Below are 23,465 nucleotides of genomic sequence, written 5' to 3'. Positions count from 1 at the left end.
GCACCAGATGACAGACTTGGAAGAGGAGAAGTAAAACAGAAGAACTGTAGAGCAAGAAAGAGTACATCTAACTAAGACTGCTGTGGATCAAGGAAGCTGCATATGTGACTCCTATTAACACATCACTGACTACATGAACAGCGGGCAATTATATCCAGTTTGTGACTTTCAAGAGGTACATTAAAGTGCCTAAACCCTTTGCATCACACGGTTTGAATGTGCGGCCATTCTTACTAGGTGTTTGTAGGGATAACTCAACTGATGCATATGAAATATCTTCATTTGTTTGCTTTATTATTTTAGAGCACAAAAATAGAAGCAAACATTTTTGCATAAGATACAAACAGGAATACTTCATGCAGCCTCCAACGCCTGCATCACAGAAATGGCATAAATGTGGAATGAGTACAGCATTGTAGCCCGGAGAATTGTACCAATGTGAGACTTTGCGCTCAGGAGACGGGAGGGTTAGGGGTGGGATAGTTGGGGTGGGTGTGGGAGGGTGCAGGTCTTCTCCTTCAGTTCTTTGAGTGTATATAGATGTTCTCTAACACGCTGCCCGTGGATAGTTGGGCAAAGTCACACGCCAAATGGCTATAACGCAGATATGGAGATGACATGAATCCGAACTGCTGGTGGAAGATCACTACTGTATTACCTGTTGTTGGGTGAAAATAGAAAACCTTGCTGAATGTATTATGATTATAGGTAAATTATGTGTACAATCACGAATAAAGAATTAAAAAAAAACCTGTGGAATGAGTAAGTAGAAAGCTCCATCAAGTACTTCTTTACAAATAATTTTGGAGCCTAGGATACGAACAAAGCCGTGAAATCGGCAGCTTTGTTACACCCAAATAAGAAAGTCTTCCAAATTCAATAAGGTGCCTTTTCAGCATAGTGCACTTTGGTGCAAGATTAGATGATAAAACTTTATTAGGCAGTTTAAACCTAAAGAAGCTTGCAAGATGTGCTGGATAGCTTTTCACATGAGGCGAACACGTCTGTTTAATCTAGCATTCAACAGGTACTTGGTTAAGTTTCAGTTAGACGGTCATACCATAATCTAAACAATACAAATGGCCAAAACGTTTGTACCGTTTTGAACAGATTATTTCTTGTTGTGTGTAAAATGCTCTACATCTACATAGTGGAGATAAAATGACTCCCAGAAGAAAAAGTCACTTACCATTGGTAAGAATATTTCTGGTGGACACTTAAATTACCCTGTAGATTTTTCACCTTAGAAATAGCAGTCTGAGCTAAAATGATTAACCACCACTAAATAGTGTGCTTTTGTGTCTGGTGAAGCCCACAAAGAACTCATGAGACACTCTGTCCAGTCTAGCTCAGTTGAAAAATATAGGACACCTCACGCCTGGGTCCAGATTATGCTGCTATCTACTCTTTGGAGGGACGAGGAATAGTGTCCTGGGAGAGATGATCTGGCCCATATGAAAAGCAGATATCCCTTTTTGAAGAACGATTATTTATCTGGGTAGCATATTGTGAATGGTGACTGACAGAGGGCTGAAGTTAACCAACCCTATGGGGTGCATTAATTGTCTCTGAGACAGTATTCATAGTCAGAAGTTGGGCCGTGTATCAGTTCAAATGGGAATGCCATTAAAAAAGTCACTACACACTATTAAGCTCTCACGAGGAACAAATATTTCTAAACTTCCAGAACATGTACCACTAGTGGAGCGTTAAACAAGCAAGGCCGATTGGGGAGGCATGTGAAGACCGGTAATAGCCACTTCTTTAGCTGGCTGGGTAAGCAACAGTGCTAAGCAGAGGACATTGAAAAGGCAAGACTGAAATCAATTCAGGCCTTCATACTTACAGCACTGAAACAAATGAGTGACCCGCATCAATGGTTTTTAGGACAGATTTCTTGGCAGGCAAGATTGTGTCTGCAACTTCATTTAGTAGACAAATCAAATCTAGCTGGTTCAGCTTAATCTCTACGTGTGCAGCTGAAGTGCTTGGGGATTGGAATGGAGGCCCTGTCCCATCCAGCTACAATAGTTAGGTACATTCTGCAATGGAGAAGCTGAATCCTGAATGTCAACAGATGAGCATACCAGATCCTTCTAGCCCAGTTTGGGGCAATCCGAATCAACTGTGCTATCCCTTTCCCAGGCCCTCTGGAGGAAACTCGTCTAGCAGGCCTCCACGACCAACTGAACCTCAAGGCATTCCCATGGAACCATATGGAACAAAACTAAGAAAATGTCTTGTTGTATGCCTTGACTAAAAGATACATGCAAGAATAACGCAGTCTGAAAATCATGTCTGTCACTTCAAGATACAACTTCCATTCATGGTCCTCCAAGGAGAGGCCGCTAACAGCATCTGCCCTCATCTTGAGGGAGTCTTCAAGAGGTGCAGCCAACTTGAAAGTCCTCCATTGGTGACCACCACAGCAAATCGTATCCCAGTGCAGTGCCATGACCCCACCCTGTCCTATCGCTATTGATATAGTGGTTGGTCATGGTATTGTAAGACAAACTTTGATTGCTGCTCCCTGCGACTAAAGGGAAGAGAACCTTCAAAGCAAAGAGGAGTGCCAGCAGCTCCCTCACTTTTATGTGCAGGCACTGCTGCAACACAGACCGAAAGCCTTTAAGCTTTATGTAGCGCGAACTAGACCCGTAGGTATCAGAGCGCTTTACATTCGTGATTAAAACGGATTGTTCATGCCAGTGTGCTGATCTCTAATTTGCAACCTTTTTTTAACAGAAAAGAGTCTATTCCACGGAACGGAATCTTCTGATGGATATTTCTAACTACAGATTCATTGCCCTTCGAATAGATATCAAAGTAGTAGGATGATTCTGATCAAAAAGTCCTGCAGGACCAAATTGCCAAAAACCGCTTGCCATCACACCTGGCTATCAGGGCAGCAGTGCTTCACGAGCGTGTGCACTGATGCCACTTTGCAAACAGACAAATATACAGGACAGAGAGTACACGTGGCAACAAAGTGGTAGCAGCCTTGGAAACTTATGGAAAGGATCCTCAATATTTCTGACTAGCCACCTCAACAGTTTGTACACTGCATTGACAATCGGGAGAAATTAGTAATCCTGCCTCCCACTGGGTGGCCATTTCCCGCCAAGAACAAACTAAAGATGTTTGGAGGCTGCTGCCGAAGGGGCAGGGGCCCGAGAAGTTCGCTACCCATGCCGGCCTGGATGCTGCAAGGTCCCCAAGCCAACACCGAAAGGACTGGAGTGCCTGTTGTTGTGGTGAATAGCCTAGACCCGTTCTTAAGGCAAAAAAAACCTATTGATATCTCCAGAGAGGCAAAAGTGTTGGGGATAATGCCTTGCGATGTGGAAAGACTGAGGGGGCGTGCAGTAGCTCTATTCTCTTTAAAGTGCTCCAGGACAAGTCAGCCTTCTTGTCAAAGAGGCGAGAAAAGTCGAAGGAAAGCCGACGAGTGACACCTGAACATCACAAGAGAGATGAAAGTGCAAACCGCACTGCCTAAGCAGCCTGTTGTGGTCAGGTCTGACTGGATTACGTACTTGGCTGCATCCTAGTAATCTTTAAACATTTGTGCCAAATTGCCGCAAAGATCCATTTGAAGTGCTGGTAAAATCCACATAACTGAAGTCTCATAAGGTGTGAGAGTAACTTCCCATCATACACCTGGTGTAATACTGACATGAGGGCAAGAGTCACTTTAGAATATGTCCTCTTTCCAAATGCCTCAATTCTTTTCAACTCTGTCCATCAGTCTCAATGAATTGGGGCTAGGTGCGTGGGGCCAGAACTCGAACACGGCTTCCGCCAAGGTAGAGACAGAGTCAGCTTTGGGTCAGACGTAATTATGGATTGACATTGTCCTCCAGCATCTGCAACGTAGATATCTGCAAAGTGGCAGAAACCGTTATTGATCATGGTGCTGGATATGGAGTGGGGTCGGGAGTAGGAGTTGAACCTGAAGCAAGATCAGGAGGCACAAAGTGCCAAAGGCGGACACATCGGCCACAACCTATCTGGAGGCCTTCTTGGATGCATGGGGCCCAAAGGCATGCCAGAGGGAGACGGAAGGTTACCCAAGATGCAGAGCATGGCTTTCTTAAATGCATCATGGTGGCGTCACCAACGGATCTCTGGGTGCATCAGAATCAGCCGCAGAACCTGCACTTCCGTAGAGGACTGAGAGTGAGACCATGGGGCACATTAACATCCTTGGGAATTCAGAGACAGAGAGTAGAGGATGAGATGAGACCTGCTTGGACTTCTTGTGTTTCTTTTTGAGCTTATGACTTATTCAAAGACTTGACAAATGACAAAGACCTGCTGTGGGGGCAAGCCCCAAGATCGGGAATGGGTCCGGCTCCTTGACTTTGAGCAAGAGCGGCCCTTAAGTAACTTCAGTCGGTGCTCGGTGACATACAGCTTGGCTTTGCAATCCTATTTAGCCTTCAGCTAGATCAGAGCACACAACTCGCATGACTTGGGAGTGGGGCTCCGATCCCAAACACTTAAGACATTCCTCCTGAAGATCTGACAGACATTTGTTTGTGACAGTCTCTACAATGCTTAAATCCTGTAGTTTTAGGAGGGAGAATTTTCCCTTGAACACTGGTAAAATAATTTTTAAGAGGAAAAAAGTGCAGAAACAAAGGAACGGATGTCGGTGTGCTTGGATGGTGCATGGGCACCCACACGTGGCTTTAGTCATTTCCAGGCTGGAGCAGAGTTGACACGAAGCTACACAACATCCCCTTCCTGTGCACAGGGGCTGAGCTGAAAAATCTTCTAGATCAAGTCTGGCACTTGGGGTTACTATAAAAGTAAGGAATCTGCTGTTAGAAATATCCATCAGAAAAGTGGGTTCTTAGAATCATCTCTTAACCTAAAGTTGTTCAAAGACAGGTGGAGTTGGAAGCAGGAATGTATTACAAAGCTTGAAGACAAGCACAGTCAAGAAACCGACTCCTTTTCCTTGTCTCTGACATGAGGACTTTTGCATCCACTGATCTGGAAGAGAACGAGTGACTATGGGGAGAGCTGTCCTTTCAGGTGCTCAGGGCAGAGCAATAAATGGCTTAATCAGCAAGGGAGTCCTACGATCAAGCAAGCCAAAGCAGCTGGCAGAGCAATATGAGACAGGAGGACTAACAGAGTCCTAAATGTGTGCCCCAAGAATTTACAGGGTTTTTGCATTCTAAACTAAATGGAGTCGCTGGAGTTTGGAACAACCACGTTTACTCAGTTCTAATAATCCAAAACAGAAAAGTTGTGACTGCTGATATGCATTCGGATCAAGCGGTGAACTGCAAGCCTTTTCTTAAGAGCCCAAATTATAACAGGATTAGAATAGATCAATGCATTCCAAATGCTAAAAAAACAAGCATTTGCAATGCAATAGGTCTCGCATTAATAAAGTTTGAGCTATTGGCATTGCTAAATAATGCAACACCGATAGCTCAAACTTTAATAATGCGAGACCTATTGCATTGCAAATGCTTGTTTATATAGCATGAACTCTACCCGAAGGTATTGGAGCGCAGTTAAATTACACAACGACAGGGGACATTCATTTGTGGTAGGCACGGGGAGATTTATTGATGTCTCAACATCCTGTGATTCTGGGCACAACGCCGGGACTCGAACCTGGGTCCCCAGCTCCAAAGTCGGCAGCCCTAGCCGTTATGCCACAAGTAAGCCACTATCAAAAAGAGCTCAGTGGTGTCTGCGGTAGAGGCCTTCCATGCAACAGGATGGTCTCAGAACCGTCCACACCTTTGAGGCGCAGTAAGTCCGTGCTAACTGGCTGAGTCCATATAAACACTATCCTGGGGTGGGGTAGGGTGGAAGGCACAAGGGTGCCAGGGGGCACCGAGCAATGAAAATTGGTATTACGAATCAGTGTTGCCCAAAAGGCGCTGGTGGAAGCGAGGGAGGGTGATAGTCACTGCAGGAAGAGCTAACCTGGTTATCAGGGACCAACCACCTCCTCAATGCCTCAAACTAACCTCTTGCGCCTCACCCAGACCTGAGGCAGGTACGATGCGGGGCAGTCAAGGGGCGTTTCCCCTACTCTGTTTCATCCTACCTGTGCCCTCTTTCATCGATGTACAGAACGACTGGGGTTGCAGTATGACATCACAGAGTTGATACATTTTACATGTTTAGTTCCTTAATAGTAATTGGCTACGAGAGAGTGCGCCAGGAGTATAGACTTCCAGGAGTGGAAACTACCAGAAGTAAACTGTCAAAATAGATCTTCCCTTCTGTTGCTGTCTTCATATCCCAAGAGACAGAGTGGCAAGAGCAGTGCCAGGGGTCCCAAAGGGTAAGCCGGGTATTGGAGCTGCTACACTGTGCTGACTGCTGACCCTAACCACTGACAGGTTCCCCCTTTTTTATCTTTTTATTTTAATATCAGGATTGTAACTTTAAAAAAAAGTCAACTTAGGCCCCTGCACTCATCGTCTGTATTCAATGATTCTGTCTCCAATGCATGGTGTGTGTAACCTGTGAGCTATGGTCGAAGCATTATTACACAAGGAGTAAGGCAGCTAGGGAGTTTATCGACCTCCTCCCAACACACTGGACTCCTGCTCCTACACCACTGAGGATAGATTAGGCTTCACACCTTTTGCACTGGTTCAATATACTGACATTGAAAACGTAGGAACCGTTTCACGAGCAGTAATGGCAAATGCTGTTTAGGGCTTCTCAAGTCTAATATGTTCGGAGTGCAGATTAGGATTAGCAATGAGGAAAATATATTTAAAATGGCAATATCTACATTTCTCCCTCTATACGGGGGCGGGAGGGAGGGCTTTTTTTTTTAATCTTAATCCCTTTGAAGTAAAGAGGAGAATTTAGCAACATGCCAGCAAATAAGAGCATATTCAAAGAGGTGGTTAAAGATAAATTAGTGAGAAAATTGCTTTAGGCAAAGGCAGCACAGTACAGACCCAATATAACAAAATATACTATCCACGTAAAAGTCACGCCCAGGTCAGGGATGTTTTATTTTTTATTTGGAGGGTGAAGCTAGGCAGGAGCACGGGTGGACCATCCATACGGGAGAGCAAGAGAAACGAGACCTGTAGCATTTGTAATAATGTTTTTAATGGTTCCTTTCTGATGTCATTATCGGTCGTCAGTGCTCCTTAAACACTGCGACTAAGATCGTCGAGAATCGCAGCTGTGAGATCCCTTGCTTCTGCCTGTACAGGCAGGGGCGCCATTCATTTTCCAAGTGAAGAGCAGCGCAGGGGGATACACGGTGTTCACAGAATACCAAACAAGACACCCACTGGCGCGCTGCCTGCAGATCTCATGGCAGAAGGGGAGAGGGGTGAGGGCGCTGCGAGGACAGAGCTTGTACATGACACCCACCGGAGCGCTGCCTGCGGATCCCATGGCAGGGGGGCAGGGCGGGGGTGCAAGGACAGAGCATGTGATCTAGCAGCACCTCTATCAGTTTCCGAGGCTGCTACCGAGGTCCAGGAGGGAGGCGAGGGTTTGCTGTTAGCAGCGCTTGCTCTCTCTAAGCACTTGAACAAAGTTGAATCATTTTCACAATTTTACACATTTGCTAGCGTGGTAGATATGCGTCTCTTCCAACCGTGCGCATCATAAGAAGAGTATAGCTGTGGCCTTGGGCTATGCTTGGCAAGCTGCAGCTGCTGGGCGCAGGGGCCCCATGTCAGGCAGACACTTCAGTTCCCATGCTCTTCCCGTAGCCCTACATTTTGAAAGTCTGCCTCGAGTCTGCTGGGAAGCGGGCACGTCTTTATACAGCAGCAGCTCCTATTGGACTCGTATGGCGGATGTTTCAGTGCGAGTGGTGCGCGTGCGCCACTGCGACACACGTGACGGCCTATTGGTGTCTATTACGCGCACCAAGCGCGTAATAGACACCAATAGGCCATGGGCGGAGCAATGCACCCGCCTGTGGCCTATTGCGTGCAGTCTTTCATTAAAAGACGCACGCAAAGGCCAATAGATGCCCACAGAAGGAAAAGCACACGCACGAGCGTGTGTGATTCCAAGGGCAGCTTGAAACCCCCGTTTTTCGAATACAAAATGCGCTCACGCTGCGAAGCACTGCTACGCAGTGCAACGCAGGGCGCGAGCCCTAAAAAGGCTTAGGCTTTCGAAGTTTTTCTTATTATTATTAGGAGGATTGTTACAAATCAAGTGCAGTTTTGTGATGCTGATTGGCCTACTTTCCAGATAATAGAAGAAAATCAATATTCTGCATTCTTGCGTTCTAAAAACACCCAACTGAAAGTTTATGAATAAAGGTAAGAAAAGAAGCCACAAGATATTTTACTTAGTGGAATCAAGTTCCCGAGTCATGACACCACTGAAGTTCAGCTAAAAGGGAAGCATATACAAAATTCTTCCCCCATCCTCACCACGAATGTGTTAACACTCACAGCTTGTCCAGAAAGGATCGGTGTGAAAAATATTTTATTTCACCCTAAATAATTTGTGTTACAATATACTTTCATGAACTAACAAGCCAAAGTAGTTCAGGATTTTCACTAAGGTAAAAGGAAGATGGTGCAAGAAGATATCAGATCAAACACAAAACCTCAGAATATGGCCAGTTAAGTGAAGCAGAAGCACGTTACGTAGATTGATATGAACTGCAGATTTCCCCCTATTTACCAATAAAGAAAAGCGTGCAGGAAAATGTAACACAAAATTCAGTCCAACTATTGTGCTTGCGTCAGTGTCTTGTGGTCGGACTCCTATAACATAGAGCACTCCACACAGTTGAACAAGATTTGCAGATTATACTGAACATACCAACTGTTTCTCTAAACTTTAGCCTTGTAGCTCATGGGAATCAAGTCGCTAAGGGTTGTGTGAAAAAACAGCGAACGGGCCTCAATCAAAATAAATGCATAAATAATTCAGTGGTAACTGGAAGCACCTGGGAGGTAGAATAAAGAGGGACAGATTTTCTATGTTGTCAGAATATTCCCACTCCAGCACTTAGTTCGTTGCCTTTGTATCCAAAAATTGTAAATATTGCAGCTTTAGGCAAGATGATTTAATAAACGTCAGCCACGAAGCTTTCCCCCAGGTCTCCGTTTATCTAATGGGAGCATCGGCGCTGCCAGAGGGATATTTTCATCCATGATGGTTCTCATTCCACAAAGTCTGCTTCCAAGTACTTTACAGCGAGGAGGTGGGTGGTGAAGAGAGCCATGATAATGCTACTCAGGGGAGAGGCTTCAGGGCCCCTCAAACCCTTAAGCGGTCCCCAATTCAGCCCAAGGCCAATGGATAATTGTTTGATATGGGATCTTAGGGGCCCCTCATCACATTCTGAAGGGAGGTCCCAGCATTTAGTGCTACGGTACAGCTCACAGTTGTTATTGAAGTACAATATGTGGATCTCAAATAGTGTTTATTCAGGCCTTGGCAGCACTTCAGACATACAGTCTAGTATAATGTGGAGATCTGGTGAGGAAGGAGTTCGTAGGATATGAGGCTTCTCAAACTAAGTAGTACAGTACAAAGGCCTTCTGTTCCCTATGCTCCCGTTTCTTATGAAGATACTGCACTGCCTTGGGTTTGAAACCAGTCTAGGCAAAGCCAATAGTCTTGCCCACGAGAGCGATTGGCTTTGGCAATGTTTTGTAGCCATGCTGTGCAGCGGCATGGAAGGTTTGCAGTGTGGTTAAAATACATTTTAAAAAGCTCTATGACGCAGCCAGGGCTAATACTCTTGTTTGTAACCCCTTTGGTGCGGAGGACAGCTCTAGCCCATCCTCCGCACCGGTGCTCGTGTGCTGAGGACAACTCCAGTTTGACCTAGCACACAAGGCAGGAAATCCCTCGGGTGCAAGCACCAACGGGATTTCCTTTAATTTATTTTAGTTTTGTGAGGTGGGGGAAATTGCCCAGCTCTTGACGTCAAAATGACGATCGTGCACATGGCGCACTGACAATTTAGGAAAAGTTAAAGTGAAATGGGCGCTCATTTTACTTTCAATGCTTCAGTGATCGGGGCATACCTCAGCCCCCAGCACCAAAGCAGATGGGAAAGCTATCACTGGGAAGGGCAGAACCTCCCCTTTATAATGGTACCTTTCCCTAGTTGATCCCTGCTTGGGGATCGCTGCATGAGGGTGATCCCAAAGCAAGAATCCACTCCACTAGACACCAGGGACTCTTGGGCTAGAGTTACCTCCCCGAGGCTAATAGTCTTTCTATCTCCCACCCCCAGAAGCAGATTGGAGGTTCTCTACCTTGCCCTTCTGTGACAAACTTCCGGAATCAACAGAAATCCACAAAATTCATACCACCCGGTGTTCCCTCACTTGTCCCGATAAAAATGCTACCCCACTTGCATGACTTGGCTTAGTGTCCCCAATGGGTACAAATCAAACCCAGGTCAATGAGTCGCTCTACGAGACTCGAATTGACCTTGGTTTGATGCCGGCCAGTTGTGAGCACTCGGCACAGCCACACAGGTGTGGTAGGATTTTTATTGGGAGAAATAAGGGAATGGCAGGTGATAGGAAATTTGTGGCACCCTGCAGATTCCAGAACTTTCTATCACAGAAATGTGATGAAAGTTTGTTTTTTCGTCTGTTTGAGGTTTCCAAGGGCTTCTGGGTAAGAAAACCTTTTGAGAACCATGCAAGTCACCCCACTGAGGATCCCAAGGAAGCCTACTTTTCAAAAATTTACGTTTGCTTGTTTTCCTTAGGTGCCGGGTGAGATAGGGCCCAAAATCCACAGCTAGCCGCATTACAGAAAAAAAAAAGGTCAGTTCTCAGTTGAAAAATGTGGTGACCATGTTGTGTTTTGAGGCCTTTCTTGTGGCAGGCACTAGCCCTACCCACACAAGTAAGGTACCATTTTTATCTGAATACTTTGGGGAATATTGGGTGGTAGGAAATATGTGGCTCCCCCACAGATTCCTGAATTTTCCATCGCACATGTGTGAGGAAAATGGGTTTTCTAGTCAAAGCTTGAGGTTTGCAAAGGTTTTCTGGTCAAGAAAACGCTTTAAGAGCCAAACAGGTTACCTCACACAGGATTCCCCTGTGTCTCTAGTTTTCAAAAGCAAACAGGTTTCCTAGGTTTCCCTAGGTGCCTGCTGAGCTAGGGCACAAAATTCACAGCTACCCACATTGAAAAAAATTGTCAGTGTTCAGTGGAAAAAGAATTGATGTGCCCATTTTGAGTTTACGGTACTTTACTGTCACTAGGCCTACCCACAAAAGTGAGGTACCATTTGTATTAGGAGACATGTGGGAATAGAGAATAGTAGAACATTTTCTATTAACAATTGTATTTCTCTGCATTTGTGCCTTCCAACTGTAAGGCAGTGTGCAAGAAAGATTTTTTTGATAAATGCCATCTGACTCACATGGTAATATGGGTGCCTACAAATTCACAGATGTAAAAAATAACCGCTTCTCATAAACTCTAAATCTGGTGCCCATTTCAGAAACACATAAGTTTCTTGGATACTAATTTTTCACTTTTTATATTTTACTATATGAATTGCTCTATGTCCAGCAAACAATGAAAAACCATTGCAAGGTGTGTGGGTACCTCGGGTTCTTGGAGAACCTACAAACCCTATCTTTCCCCACAGCAAGTAGGATCTAACAGTCCTAATGGTATATTGCTTTTGTAAACGGATCATCGTGACAAGCAGTTACAAATGAAAATGTCACTAATGGCCATTTTTTCGAATACATTTTAATTTGTATGTCAACAGTTTGTTTTGAAAAAACCTAAAAGCATCTACACAAATGACCACTTGCTGAATTTACAATTTTGGCTACTTGCAGAAATGTATAGCTTTGCCAGATCACTCATGGGTTTCACCCTGGTTTCCATCACAAACTGGAAGTAGGTTGAAAGCACAAAAAGTAGGAAAAACAGTCAACCTCTTTGAAGAATGCCAAAACTGTGGCGAGATCTATCATCATCTGTTGATCTGTTTGTTGCAGACCATGAGTCCAGACAATACTTATTTTAATATACTAAACCATATAATAACGGTCTGAAAATTAGTTTACATTACTCAATTGATGGAAGAGAATTTCCATTACCTGTGTTGCTTGGCAGTCTGTGCTTTTTTTGGTGATAGAGCAGCACTGCCGAAGAGTACATACGGATAAATCTTTAGTCATTTGTGATGTGTCCGATAACGCTTCACCTTCTTTGAACGTGGTGATAATTAAATGCATACTGTCTATCTTTGTGTGCCTTAATGGCATCCAGCAGACAATACCCAACGGCACAACATACTTATTCAATAATACATTGTGTTTTCATTCTTTTCCTTCTGTATCTAATAAGGTGCTTTATGCAAATTTGCATTTACATTTTCTTTCCGGGCACTCATTTTGTCTACATAATTTTAGCTATCTCAGTGTAATGGATAGGAGCTTGTGCGTCCTGTCCTGAAAAATTTAGTTTAAAGAGCTATACAAATGCTACAGTACAATAATATGCTGTTTCAGTTGTATATCTTCCTCGTTTTTTTTTTTCATTAAAATATTTTTATTGTTTTTTTACACATATACACAAAACCTATACATTTCTATCAAATGACACTATCTTACCACTCCGCTCTCTACATGCCTACTGCAAGTCACATGACTATCTTTTGACATTCTCTATTACAGTATTTCTGCAAACTAGCCAGACCTAACCTCATACATCCCAGATTCTCCCTTGAAAACATGCCACTGCAATCCAACAATAACTAATTTACATTATCTTCTCCATCCCACAAACTATCTGCATGAAATGCACTACTGATCACACCCAAATCCAATTACTTCAATTTACCACAAACTGGAGTAAATGCATGGGATTGTTTCTTTGCAAGCACAAAACTAACTCCAATAGCCACTTATAACCAATAACCACTGGACTAATCACAAATCTTGGGTTTCCAGACAACCGCACAACCTGCCATAAATAACTTCAAGAGTAGTTAGTGCAGTTTTTCTAAATGCATTTACAATATAATACAATACTGCAAGTCACCTAGTAGCTTCATGATTGTACAAAGAAACTCCCGCCTTCGTCCTTTTCCTCTATACGGTCACGGCAGAATGTATTTTAGCTCATGTATAAACTGCTGTCTGGCGAATAGGCAGGTTAAAATCATACGACAAAGTCAATATAAGTGAACTATAAGATACAGGTCACTGAATGCCATTGGTTTAATACGGTTTGTTCCCCCTTTCATTTTGTACTGGCAGGCATAACGTCCTCGTTGCCTATTGGGACGTTTCTGTTCAGGTTTAGTCTCCAAATCCCAGACTATGCTTTGACAGCCGAAGCCACAAGAAAGGGCTGGATCAGCTGGCTTCCACATATGGTGGCCTGCCATGAAACGGACAAATGGGTACAGCACTGGTGACAGGTGACCTCAAGGCCTTTTCAGAAGTATGCCTGACGTTGCATGACATATATAAAAAGGCCTAGTCATTAGAAAGCAAAACCCAAACTTATTTTCTGAAGCGTCAGGGGGGGTATACTGTCTACACTTGAAAGAAGATTCCTTTTGTATGGGTCTTTTTGATAACAGGGTGTGGCGACACACTGCCCCTCTCCCCCTCTACTCCCCCGGGTTCTTGCTTTTGCAGACGTCTGATAACAGACTCGGTGTGCTGGGGGTTAACTGTCCTGTGCTCACAGCACTACACCTATTTAAGAGTTGTGGACACAGAGGACAATTGCAGCAGGGGTGCTGAAGACGAGTCAGGCGCAGTGCAGGAAAAATAACCCCTTCAAATACAGATTTGTCTACTTCCAGTGCACAGACCACAAATATGGAATGGGCTCCCTCACAGGTGAAATTCAAGGTCTTGTGTACAGTGATTGTTTTTTCCCCTTTTACGTAGTCAGCAATTGCAGCATAACTGGCAGCAGCCATACTGCCTCATCTTTTATTGGGCTGGTCTTTAGGATACAGTGCCATGTTTGGAGGGCCCACTCTGGAGCCAGTAATTTCGTAGTCATTTGTGAGACAGCATTTTGATATTCGCCAGAAGAATCACTGGTAAAACAAATACTCAGCGTCAGTTTAGGGACACAGCATTCTTCAGAGACTCTGGATGCCGGCACCTGGATATGAAGTTATGGCATTTTGTGTTTTCGCAAGATGCACCAGATATATTTCTAATGCTATCGTTGCTTGTATAAAGATTCAACAATTACCGCATCTAATTAGCACTTATCCGAGATATCTTTCTCCTTATGCTTCGACATTTTGTTCTGTTGGCACTTGGTACATAGCACACATGGATTGTTGTGTTGGAGTGCTCTGTGTTGAACCACTTTTTTTTTTTAAGACACTAAGATTTTGTCTCTTCCTGCTCGTTTATGTAAAATAAAACGATAGTGTTGTCTGTATGTCTATAACTTTTCCTTGTACCAGAGCTTGGTAAGCTTTTAATGCTAAACATACGACCTTTAGTTCTAAGCCATTTATGTCCAAAGAAATCAGACTTGCAGTTTGCCTACTTGCAAACCCAAACCTGTATAAGATGCATCTATTCTACTGTAACTACTAGGGCGGACAATGAACATTCAGCCCTTTATGTTGTCTTGCGCCCAGCACATATGTTCTTTGAGACAGCTGCAAGATCCTCCCTGTGTCTGACACCACTGATTTCAGAACCAACACGGTTTGTTTTGGTCTCATTTGTAGTCATGCACAATTATAACATTAGTTCAAATACTTTTATTACAGTTCTCAATATCAGAGGCTGAGACATCAGGGAGTGGCGAACTTGTCTCTGGAACTGGTACAACCACTGTTGCCTGGGTGCTTAACTCTGCTCATAACAGGGTGTTCTGTTGAGATCGGATTGAGGAGGGCTTTTTCATACAGTAAGTGGACTCCAATTTCTGAAGCAGTGCATAACTTGATCTATGCTGGTTTGGTACTGATGAAAAGGGTTCTTACCCCCTTAACAGCCAGTCGTACAAGTATTGATAAACGCGGATGGTCTATTAAATGATGCTGCCCTTACTCTTAAACATTTTGTAAACACTCTTGGTGCAGAATTGATTTCGAAAAGCAACATTTTAAATTGACAATGAAGGTTCCTATAAAAAACAAGCATTTGCAATGCAATAGGTCTCGCAGCATTAAAGTTTGAGTTATTGGCATTGTATATGACAATGTGTTGCATTAAATTTTTAGCAAAGTCTGTATTGGTGTATAAAGATGATTTGCAAGATGATAGCTGTTGCAAAATATTAAGCAATGTTGGCAATAATATTATATTATAATAATATTGTAAGTTACTGTTGTACTTATAAGCATTTTGGTAGCGCATAGTGATGTTGTGGTGCCCCTGAGTGATGCTGTAGTGATAGGATAGATAGCGAGGGCGATAGATAGATAGAGGGAGGCCGAGAGAGAGATAGAGGGAGGGCGAGATAGAGGGTTACTACAGTTGCCACCCAGGCAATGCTACACGTCACCCTCTCTCTAACATACAAACCACTGTTCAATACAAAACGCTGATACACAAAAGAACGTTGTTGTAGTAGTAAAGGTGATAGTGGGTGTGATTGGATGTGGTGGAATGTGTGGTAGTAATGGCAATGATAGCAGATAGTATAGTGAGGCACTACATTGTCAAGATGTCTAAGTTATAAAGTAGCACTGCAGCATCTTTTCATAGTGATTTCCAGGTAAGGCCGATGGCAGGCAGCCTGCATACAAAATCAGTTGACCAGTGTGCGTATCAGAAGAGCTGCCAGGCTTTGGAAAAAAACATAAATGTTTAATTTTTTTGAAGGAGCTACACAAACAGGTCACTGGAACTGGTGCACGCAGACGAGGTAGAACAGAAGTCAAGACCACTAAGAGCAGCAGTAAAACACCCACAAGAAGGCAGAGCAGAAGTCTAAATACCATGAGCCATTGTAACAAAGGGTGGAGGAACAAATGGCTTATAAGAGAGTAACGTCTCTGAAATCCACCGTATGTATATTTAAGAAATGTTTTTTTTTTTTTTTTTTTTTTTTTTTTTTAAACAAAGTCCATCTCTACCCAGAACTTAATTATAAATTTTTTTTTTTAAAGAAACAAGATACCCTGAATACGAACGATATGGGGGCAGATCAAAATGAAAAAGGTAACATTAAGACGGAGTTACACACCCAGACAGGAAACCGATGAGGCAAAAACAAATGCCAAGTATCACATAGTCCAACAGTTTTTACAAGGCTATATGTATGACAAAATGTGAAGTCTTACACAAAACCTACAGTCAAGTGTTTCCACCCAAAAAAAAAAATCTATAAAACACTTCATAGTCATAACAGACAAAATCCTTTACTCGGGCTAGGTGGAGGTCACACGAAGCAAACTCTCCAACCACTGCTGTAGGGCTAACTCGCACATAATGTACACACATCTAAGGTAAGATAACACAAACCCTCTGGAGGATCTCTGTTACAGAAACATACAAATCACGCTCTTCTATCTTCCTCAAAGAGCTCAATAAAACCAATACTGGATGGAATGGGGGACTGTCTGTGCAGCAACGGTGGCACACATGACCTTTGTGGGGGGTAGAGAAAATGAAATGCACAGAAGTACCCCAATCTGGAGGGGACGGGACAGCATGGAGGGCATAGGAGAAGGGATGTGGGAGAAAAACATCAGGCTGGAGATATAATCAACACGAAGAATGCGGGCAATAATGCTATTAGTAAAGTGGCACACGGGGAAGCACAAGTCAACACAGGCAGTCACATAGTGCTGAAAGAAAACTAAAATAGTTCCCCGAATATGTACTATGAAAGGATACAAATCGACCACTCAAAAGTATTGTTAATAAAAGCTACGCTCCGGGGAGGGAAAGCTATAGTTAAAAAAAAAAAAACTAGCAAAATAGTGACAAGAAAAATCAACCGATGGGCAGGCTCTTAAATCCACTTTAAGATTTTGGTACAGCACACAAGCAGTCTTTCCACAATAGAGGTTTGTAGGGGAAATCTAATAATGTAAAGTGGTTGGTTTTAAAGCCCTGCATTAAGGCACATAAACTTCTGGAATTACAGCATTAGATGCAAACGTCCTGGCTACCCACACAAAATTGCAGCGCCTATTAAAATGTTTGAAACATCAATCTCTACAGTAAATGTTTAGGCGTCCATTAACTACGCTATGAGTTAACATTGCTCACTTGAAAAGAAAGCTGTAGCAACAGAGACAAGCTGAGAGGGTCAGACAGTGAGCCACATAAGGACAGGTGGGCCATGCAGTGCACTTATAATAGGAAAGGACGTAATAATGAAAGAAACCGATCAGAAGGCAAGTAAGTATGTCTTAGTCACTGGAAGATAGTGTGGAGAGTAAGCATACTGGGACGACGAGGGCACGACGTCCTACCCTAGAAACTTAGCTAAACACACCGAGTCCCTAGATACAGTTAACAAATGTTGTAAAACTACCACTTCACATAGCACCGAAGTCCTCAAAACAAATTGCAGGGGAAAATATAGCCACGCTGTCCGCAGTAACACCACCATTATGCATCCATGTCAAGGCCACGCACCATGCGCAGTACTCCAGCACAAAAAAAAAAAGCTGCGTACCACTCCCGAAATGGAGATTCCCCACACACTAGCTGCCCGGGCGGGAAAGGCTGCCCCTAAAAATGTCATTAACGTTCCTGGGCCACCAAGCGCGCGACCCTTCTTCTGCGAACCCAGGAGACTATCTGGGAAGCAGCGCAGCTTTCAATTACCGTAGGTAGTGCCATGTCCAGCCGCCCGTACTGTCGGCGGCACACCCGACACCCCTGGGTAGCATGGAACGGACACTTTCCCCCATGGCAGAGAAAAGTGCCGGCAGCAGCACCTCATCCTCGCCTTGCCTGTCAGCCTCAGAGACTCTGAGGGCGGTGTGAAGCCCCAGTCTGTGTCGGACTGCAGCGCAGGGTAATCTGGCTCCGACTTCCGGTTTGGCCGGCAATGCTTCCGGGTCGCCGCAGGCAGCGCGGCGGCCCGCCCTGCACGGGGAAGGGAGGCAGCTTTCGAGGAGGACAGCACCTGGCCGCGAGCGCGTTCTCGTGCGCGTGACCTTAACAAATCGCCGCGCGCGGCCAGTGCTGTCCTCCTGGAAAGCTGCCGCGCTAACTATAGGTCTTTGGCGAGAGCGAGCTTCGCTCGCTTCTAGCCGGGACCTAAAAAATGGGTTTTCAACATTCAGAAGTGAAAGTAAGCATTTATGAGTTCTACAACCGAGATTTCTCCTTTTTCCAGCAAGGGGATGAACAAATGTGTTTAAGAACCATAAGCCTTATTGTTTGGTCATGGTTTTGTACGTATGAAGTAAATTTTCTTGCAGCATTCTTTGTAAGGCATCTGCTCCCTCTTTGTGTTAGGCATGCAAGAGGGCAGCATGATACAATTGTTTGCTGGATAGCGCCCATTACGTTTTGGGGCTTTACTTCTTCTTGTGTCTTGAAAGGACAGTTTAACTCAGTCGCTTTGCAGCAAGTGTGAGTCAGCTGAGTCGATGCTTGGTTTCCAGCAAATAACTGATGACTGGAATTTTGACTGCTGAAAAAACGTAACAGCTAATCTTTCCCCCTTATTTGCCCTTGGTGATCATCAGCTAAAGGTAACACGAGTCTCCGATGCTGCAAATATTGCACTTTTATTGGCATTTTACACTTTTTCCAGTAAATTATCCAGTATTGCAAAATAACTTTCTCCTGAAAATGGAGTTTCAACAACTGTTGTGCGGAGTATTGGAGGACTGAATTGCACTTTATGCATGAAGAGGGGGCATTCTGCGGAGGGCAAGCAACAAGCTCAGGAGACCAAGATGGTAAATCATGGACCTGGGTGCTACTTTTGAGGCATTCTCTGTTGCTCTGAATTCCTACTCGCATCTAATAACAATTCCGTGCAAGGCACACTGACTGGTGGAGGACTGCAACTACACTTTATTCGTGAGGACAAATCAATGATCATCAGATCAAGATGCTAGCTTTGGGAAACTCGCTGCCACCATGCCCTCTAACCTGTTACTTATGGCAAGTCACGATTTTGATGTGGGCCATCAATGGTGGAAAGCAGCACAAGTGTAATGACAGACAGTTTGGCCTGAGTGTAGAGCACAACATGCAGAATGAGAACAGGACATAAAGTTCGTGGAAGCACAGCAATCGATAATACAGAGACGAATTTGTATTATGGAGCGGAGACATTTATTCACACTGGGGCAAATTGACGCTAAAACAAGTCAAATAGAAAACTTCCACCATCAGCTGGATAGATAACCACCCACTTAATTCAATTCAATTTTATTTGAATATGATTTGGAACTCAATTGAGATCCACATATAAACGAAACATAAATGACAACGGAAATTATAGAGCATAAAATTCTCAAAATACATTCCATTTATATAAAAACTGAAAAATGAAAATCATATCTATTAATATAATTCTAAAAAACATTTTAAAAAAATTAAAACTTCTGAAACAGAACATTTCGTTTGGAGGATTGGAAATGGCATCGAGTAAAGATTTGGCAGAAGGAATGCTGAACTTTAAACATACTGGTCTCACCCACTTTTGACGATGAACCATTAGGGAAGGGCATATGAAAAGGATATGGGTAATATCCTGAATTGAGCTGTCAATGTTACATAGATTACATTTATCGGAACAACCATGCCATCTAGCTAATAGTTTGTTTAAAGGGAGAAGATTATGTCTCAGGAGGAACCAAAAGCGGCGTAAGCCGTGGGGGAGGGTCCAAGATGCATAAGGTTGTATACGTTTAAATAAGTAAGAATTAACAACCTCAGTAACACCTTTCTTTGAAATAAGGACATCTCTATCCCTCCTAAAACTTAACTCCCAAGACGCCCGTTTTAATGACAACTTTAGCTGGTGTGGAGATAATGAAAAAAGAGTTGATTCCTCTAGTTCCAGTAACATAACAGCCCTTCTGAAGTTCTTTATAAGTACAGAGTGTTCTTTCATAGGACCCAATAATTCTTTTTTAATCAGACATCTTAAAGTAGCCGATTCTCCATTGGCTAGGTGAAAGACCCAACGTATTACTCCTGCCAGGGCCTGAACCCAACTACTTCGTATACCCAATTCGAGTCTGAGGGTTTTCACTGTACAGGCATTGTTAACCGACAATAAGTGTCGCAAAAGTCTACCCACAAAAGTATCCAAATAACCCCATTGCCTCAAATCTATTAGCTCAGTGCCATAGAGCAGGGAGGCCGGAATTTTTGCTAGAAAAGCCTCCAGCAGATAGACAAAGTGTCTTCTGCCGGTGGCTTTATAAAGAGCACTCAGTCCATTTCCCTGAGTCATGGCTTTCCTAGTGTTGCTATCTATGTGAGCCTTGTCACTCAAGTTGCCACATATTATTTTCCCCAGAAAGACATAAGATTTTACAATTTCCAGTTTCTCACTCCCCAGAAACCAACTAAAATTACCCGATTTTTATTTTTTCTTTCCAGTAATGCACATTACCTTGCTTTTAGACATATTGATCTTCAAATAATGGCACTCAGCGAATAAATGCAAAGCATGCAGACGACTGTTAAGACCCTTCGGAGTAAGGTCTAAAAGAAGTATATCATCTGCGTACATTAAGCATGCAACCGGTTTGTCCCCTAGAGTGGGGGCAATTCCTTCGCTCAGGGATAGGGTCTGGGGAAGATCACAAACATAGAGAGAAAATAACAAGGGCGCTAAGAGGCAGCCCTGTTTAAGACAATTGGCAGAAGCAATTGCTTGGGATAGGCACCTCTCCCTCGCCCAACAATACTCTACACCAGGTCTCAGAGTGGAGTTCCTGGACTAGATTTAACAGCCTAGCTGGCATAATTTCTTCCACAACAGAGGACGGTCAACTTTGTCGAAAGCCGTGGAGAAGTCTATGAAAGCAGCATAGACTCCCCTACCTCTGGCCCTGATATATTTATCCGTTATTACCTGGAAAGCAGTTAAATTATCCAAGGTACCATGGTTTTTTCGGAATCCCGTCTGTTCAAGGGGAAGTATGTTTGGTTGGACCACCCAGTCATTAATTTGTTTCAACAGGCATCTTGCAAAGACTTTGCCAATTGCATCTAAAAGGGCGATTTGGCGATAGTTTTGAGGGGCCGATCGGTCACCCTTTTTAACAAGCATTTACAATGCAACGGTTTCGCCTTTGTAAAAGTTAGAGCTATTGGCATTGTAAATGACATTTTTTTTATTTATGTGTTGGTTTTGAAAACAGATAAATTAATAGCATTGTCATTTAGAATGCCAATAGCTTAATCTCTCGCAAATGGGCGATACCTGGAGAGAACAAAGATTAGGGCCCCCAGAATGCACTGGTATGCTCCATGAAAGCAGAGGTTGAAATACAGCCTTCTGCATGCGACCCCTAGGAACTCACAGGGCACCTGCTGCTGCACACACAGCACCGCCATGTTACTTATTCGAGAAGCCATGAGTTTGCCATGGACAGTACCCCACGTGTAATGCTATTCGATATGTTCGGCTAGATGAGGGTGAACCAGGCAATACCAGAAATGTGCCTACACCACAAAGCCCCCTTTTCGAAGTTCTGAGTGTATAAGGCAATGGTGCATGTGTACCTTAAGTTAGAAGCACTACAAACGTATTTAAAAGAGAATTTATCAATGTTGGGAGGTGCAAGCGGTAGGACGGGGATACATTATCCGACTGGCTGGAAGTAATTGTATACATGTTTTCAAACTAATGAGGCCCCGGAGAAAAGTGTTCTCACAAGACAGGCCTGGGATTTAATAACGCCCCCATGAAGCGCGGTACAATAGGACTGTTCATACAGAGATGGGCTGCGCTGGAGCCCCTCAGACAGCTAACTACACCTCAGGCCCAGCAAAGGGAAGCTGTACAAGGGAACGTATGAAAAACGCGAACAATACCGCCAAACCGGGGCAGCCCGGACAGAAAGTAAAGCGCAAAACAGCAAACATTTAATTAGTGTCTTAATATCCTCCCCTCCGCCCCCCACAAGCAAGGCTTTTTAATTACTGAATGTAGAAACAGAATACCTCCGTGAAGCATTCATGTGCATCGGCCTATCAAACCATGTACTCAAATTAAATGTGTAATCCTTCAAAATGCCTGCTTCTAAATTAATGAGTTTAAGGAGCGTGGAGTTCACCTGAAAGGATCTGGAGGCCCGGATCTCTTAAATTCGCGGTCTAATTGTGCTGGGAGTTGGTGAAAGGGTGTTCACAGGCAGGGAGAGTTTGGCCAGCTCCGACAAAGCAGCACCCCCCCCCCAAAAAAAATCCCCTACTTCGAAAACCGTGAACAAAACTCCGTTTCGAGTCAACTAGGGAGGACTGTGGGGATACCAGGCGGGGCCACTGAGCTCGTTAAACATTAGCACGGCCTTACTTGCAGTTCAGCAGACAAAGCTGTGTGGCCCTGAGCCCCAGTCTGTCAGGGCTGGTCAGAGAGCGATATCCATGGGCCACTGTGAAGCCGACTGAGCATACGCCGGCCATTACCGGAAACACCATCAGTGACCTCATGCACACATTTGTGCCCACCAGAACAGTAAACAGGCATGCTTACCACTAAGAACATCAAAAGGCAAAACACACAACTGACAACAACAACAAACAAGCATTGGCATTGCCAATAGGTCTCGCTTGTGGGACCTTATAAGTATTTAGTTTTGCAGCACAATATCCGATTATGAAACAAGGATATTGTGCTGCAAAACTAAATACTTATAAGGTCCCACAAGCCAGACCTATTGGCAATGCCAATGCTTGTTTTTATTTAATGATATTTTATATAGCGCGAACATTGCCCAAAGGTGTCAGAACGCTTTACAAAAGAACCAGTTGCGTTATAAGGACTTTGGATTACATCAGTTACAATAAAAGATACAAACAGAAAAAATGTCAAATGTACAAGTTGTAAAGTCACTCAAGGAAGAGATGCAAACAAAAAACTGCAAATGTCCAAGTTGTAAAGTCACTTAAGAAAGAGATACAAACAGAATTTTTTTGTGCAAATGTACAAGTTGTAGAGTAACTCAAGGAAGAGATACAAACGGTTAAACTATAAAATCACATAGGAATGGTAGTAAGTATAAAGTACTACATATACTAGTGGGTAGAGTACCTGTAAATCCCGAATGTTTTTCTGACTGACGGTGAGGGTGGCGCTAGAGAGCGATTGCGAGACTGAGCAGTTTGGGCAGGGGGCTGATCTCTTTACCATACAGGCAAAATGTCCGTCCAGCTGAAGGGAGCTGCTATTTTTGTGACTGCGCGGCTGAGACTGTTATTGGAAGTAAATGAAGAGATGCAGGTGCTCTCCAGCGCCGGCCCGCTGGGAGGGTCTGATGGCCGCTGCTTGAAAAGAAAATGCACATGTTTCCCGAGTCCAGCAGCAGCTGCGAGACAAGGATTTATGTCGCTCTC

At 43.8% G+C, this 23,465-nt stretch overlaps 1 protein-coding gene across 12 annotated transcripts in view; it reads right to left on the bottom strand.

Annotated features, from left to right (window-relative positions):
• Positions 1–23,465, bottom strand: part of NCOA2 (nuclear receptor coactivator 2) — a 1,089,938-nt gene that overhangs the window by 518,237 nt on the left and 548,236 nt on the right. The gene's annotated exons all lie outside the window — the stretch shown is intronic.

The sequence above is a fragment of the Lissotriton helveticus genome, chromosome 4_1, assembly GCF_964261635.1.
Source record: "Lissotriton helveticus chromosome 4_1, aLisHel1.1, whole genome shotgun sequence".
In the NCBI taxonomy this organism is placed as follows: Eukaryota; Metazoa; Chordata; class Amphibia; order Caudata; family Salamandridae; genus Lissotriton; species Lissotriton helveticus.
Note: the sequence above shows the minus strand (reverse complement) of the source record. Positions and strands in the feature narration are given on the sequence as shown.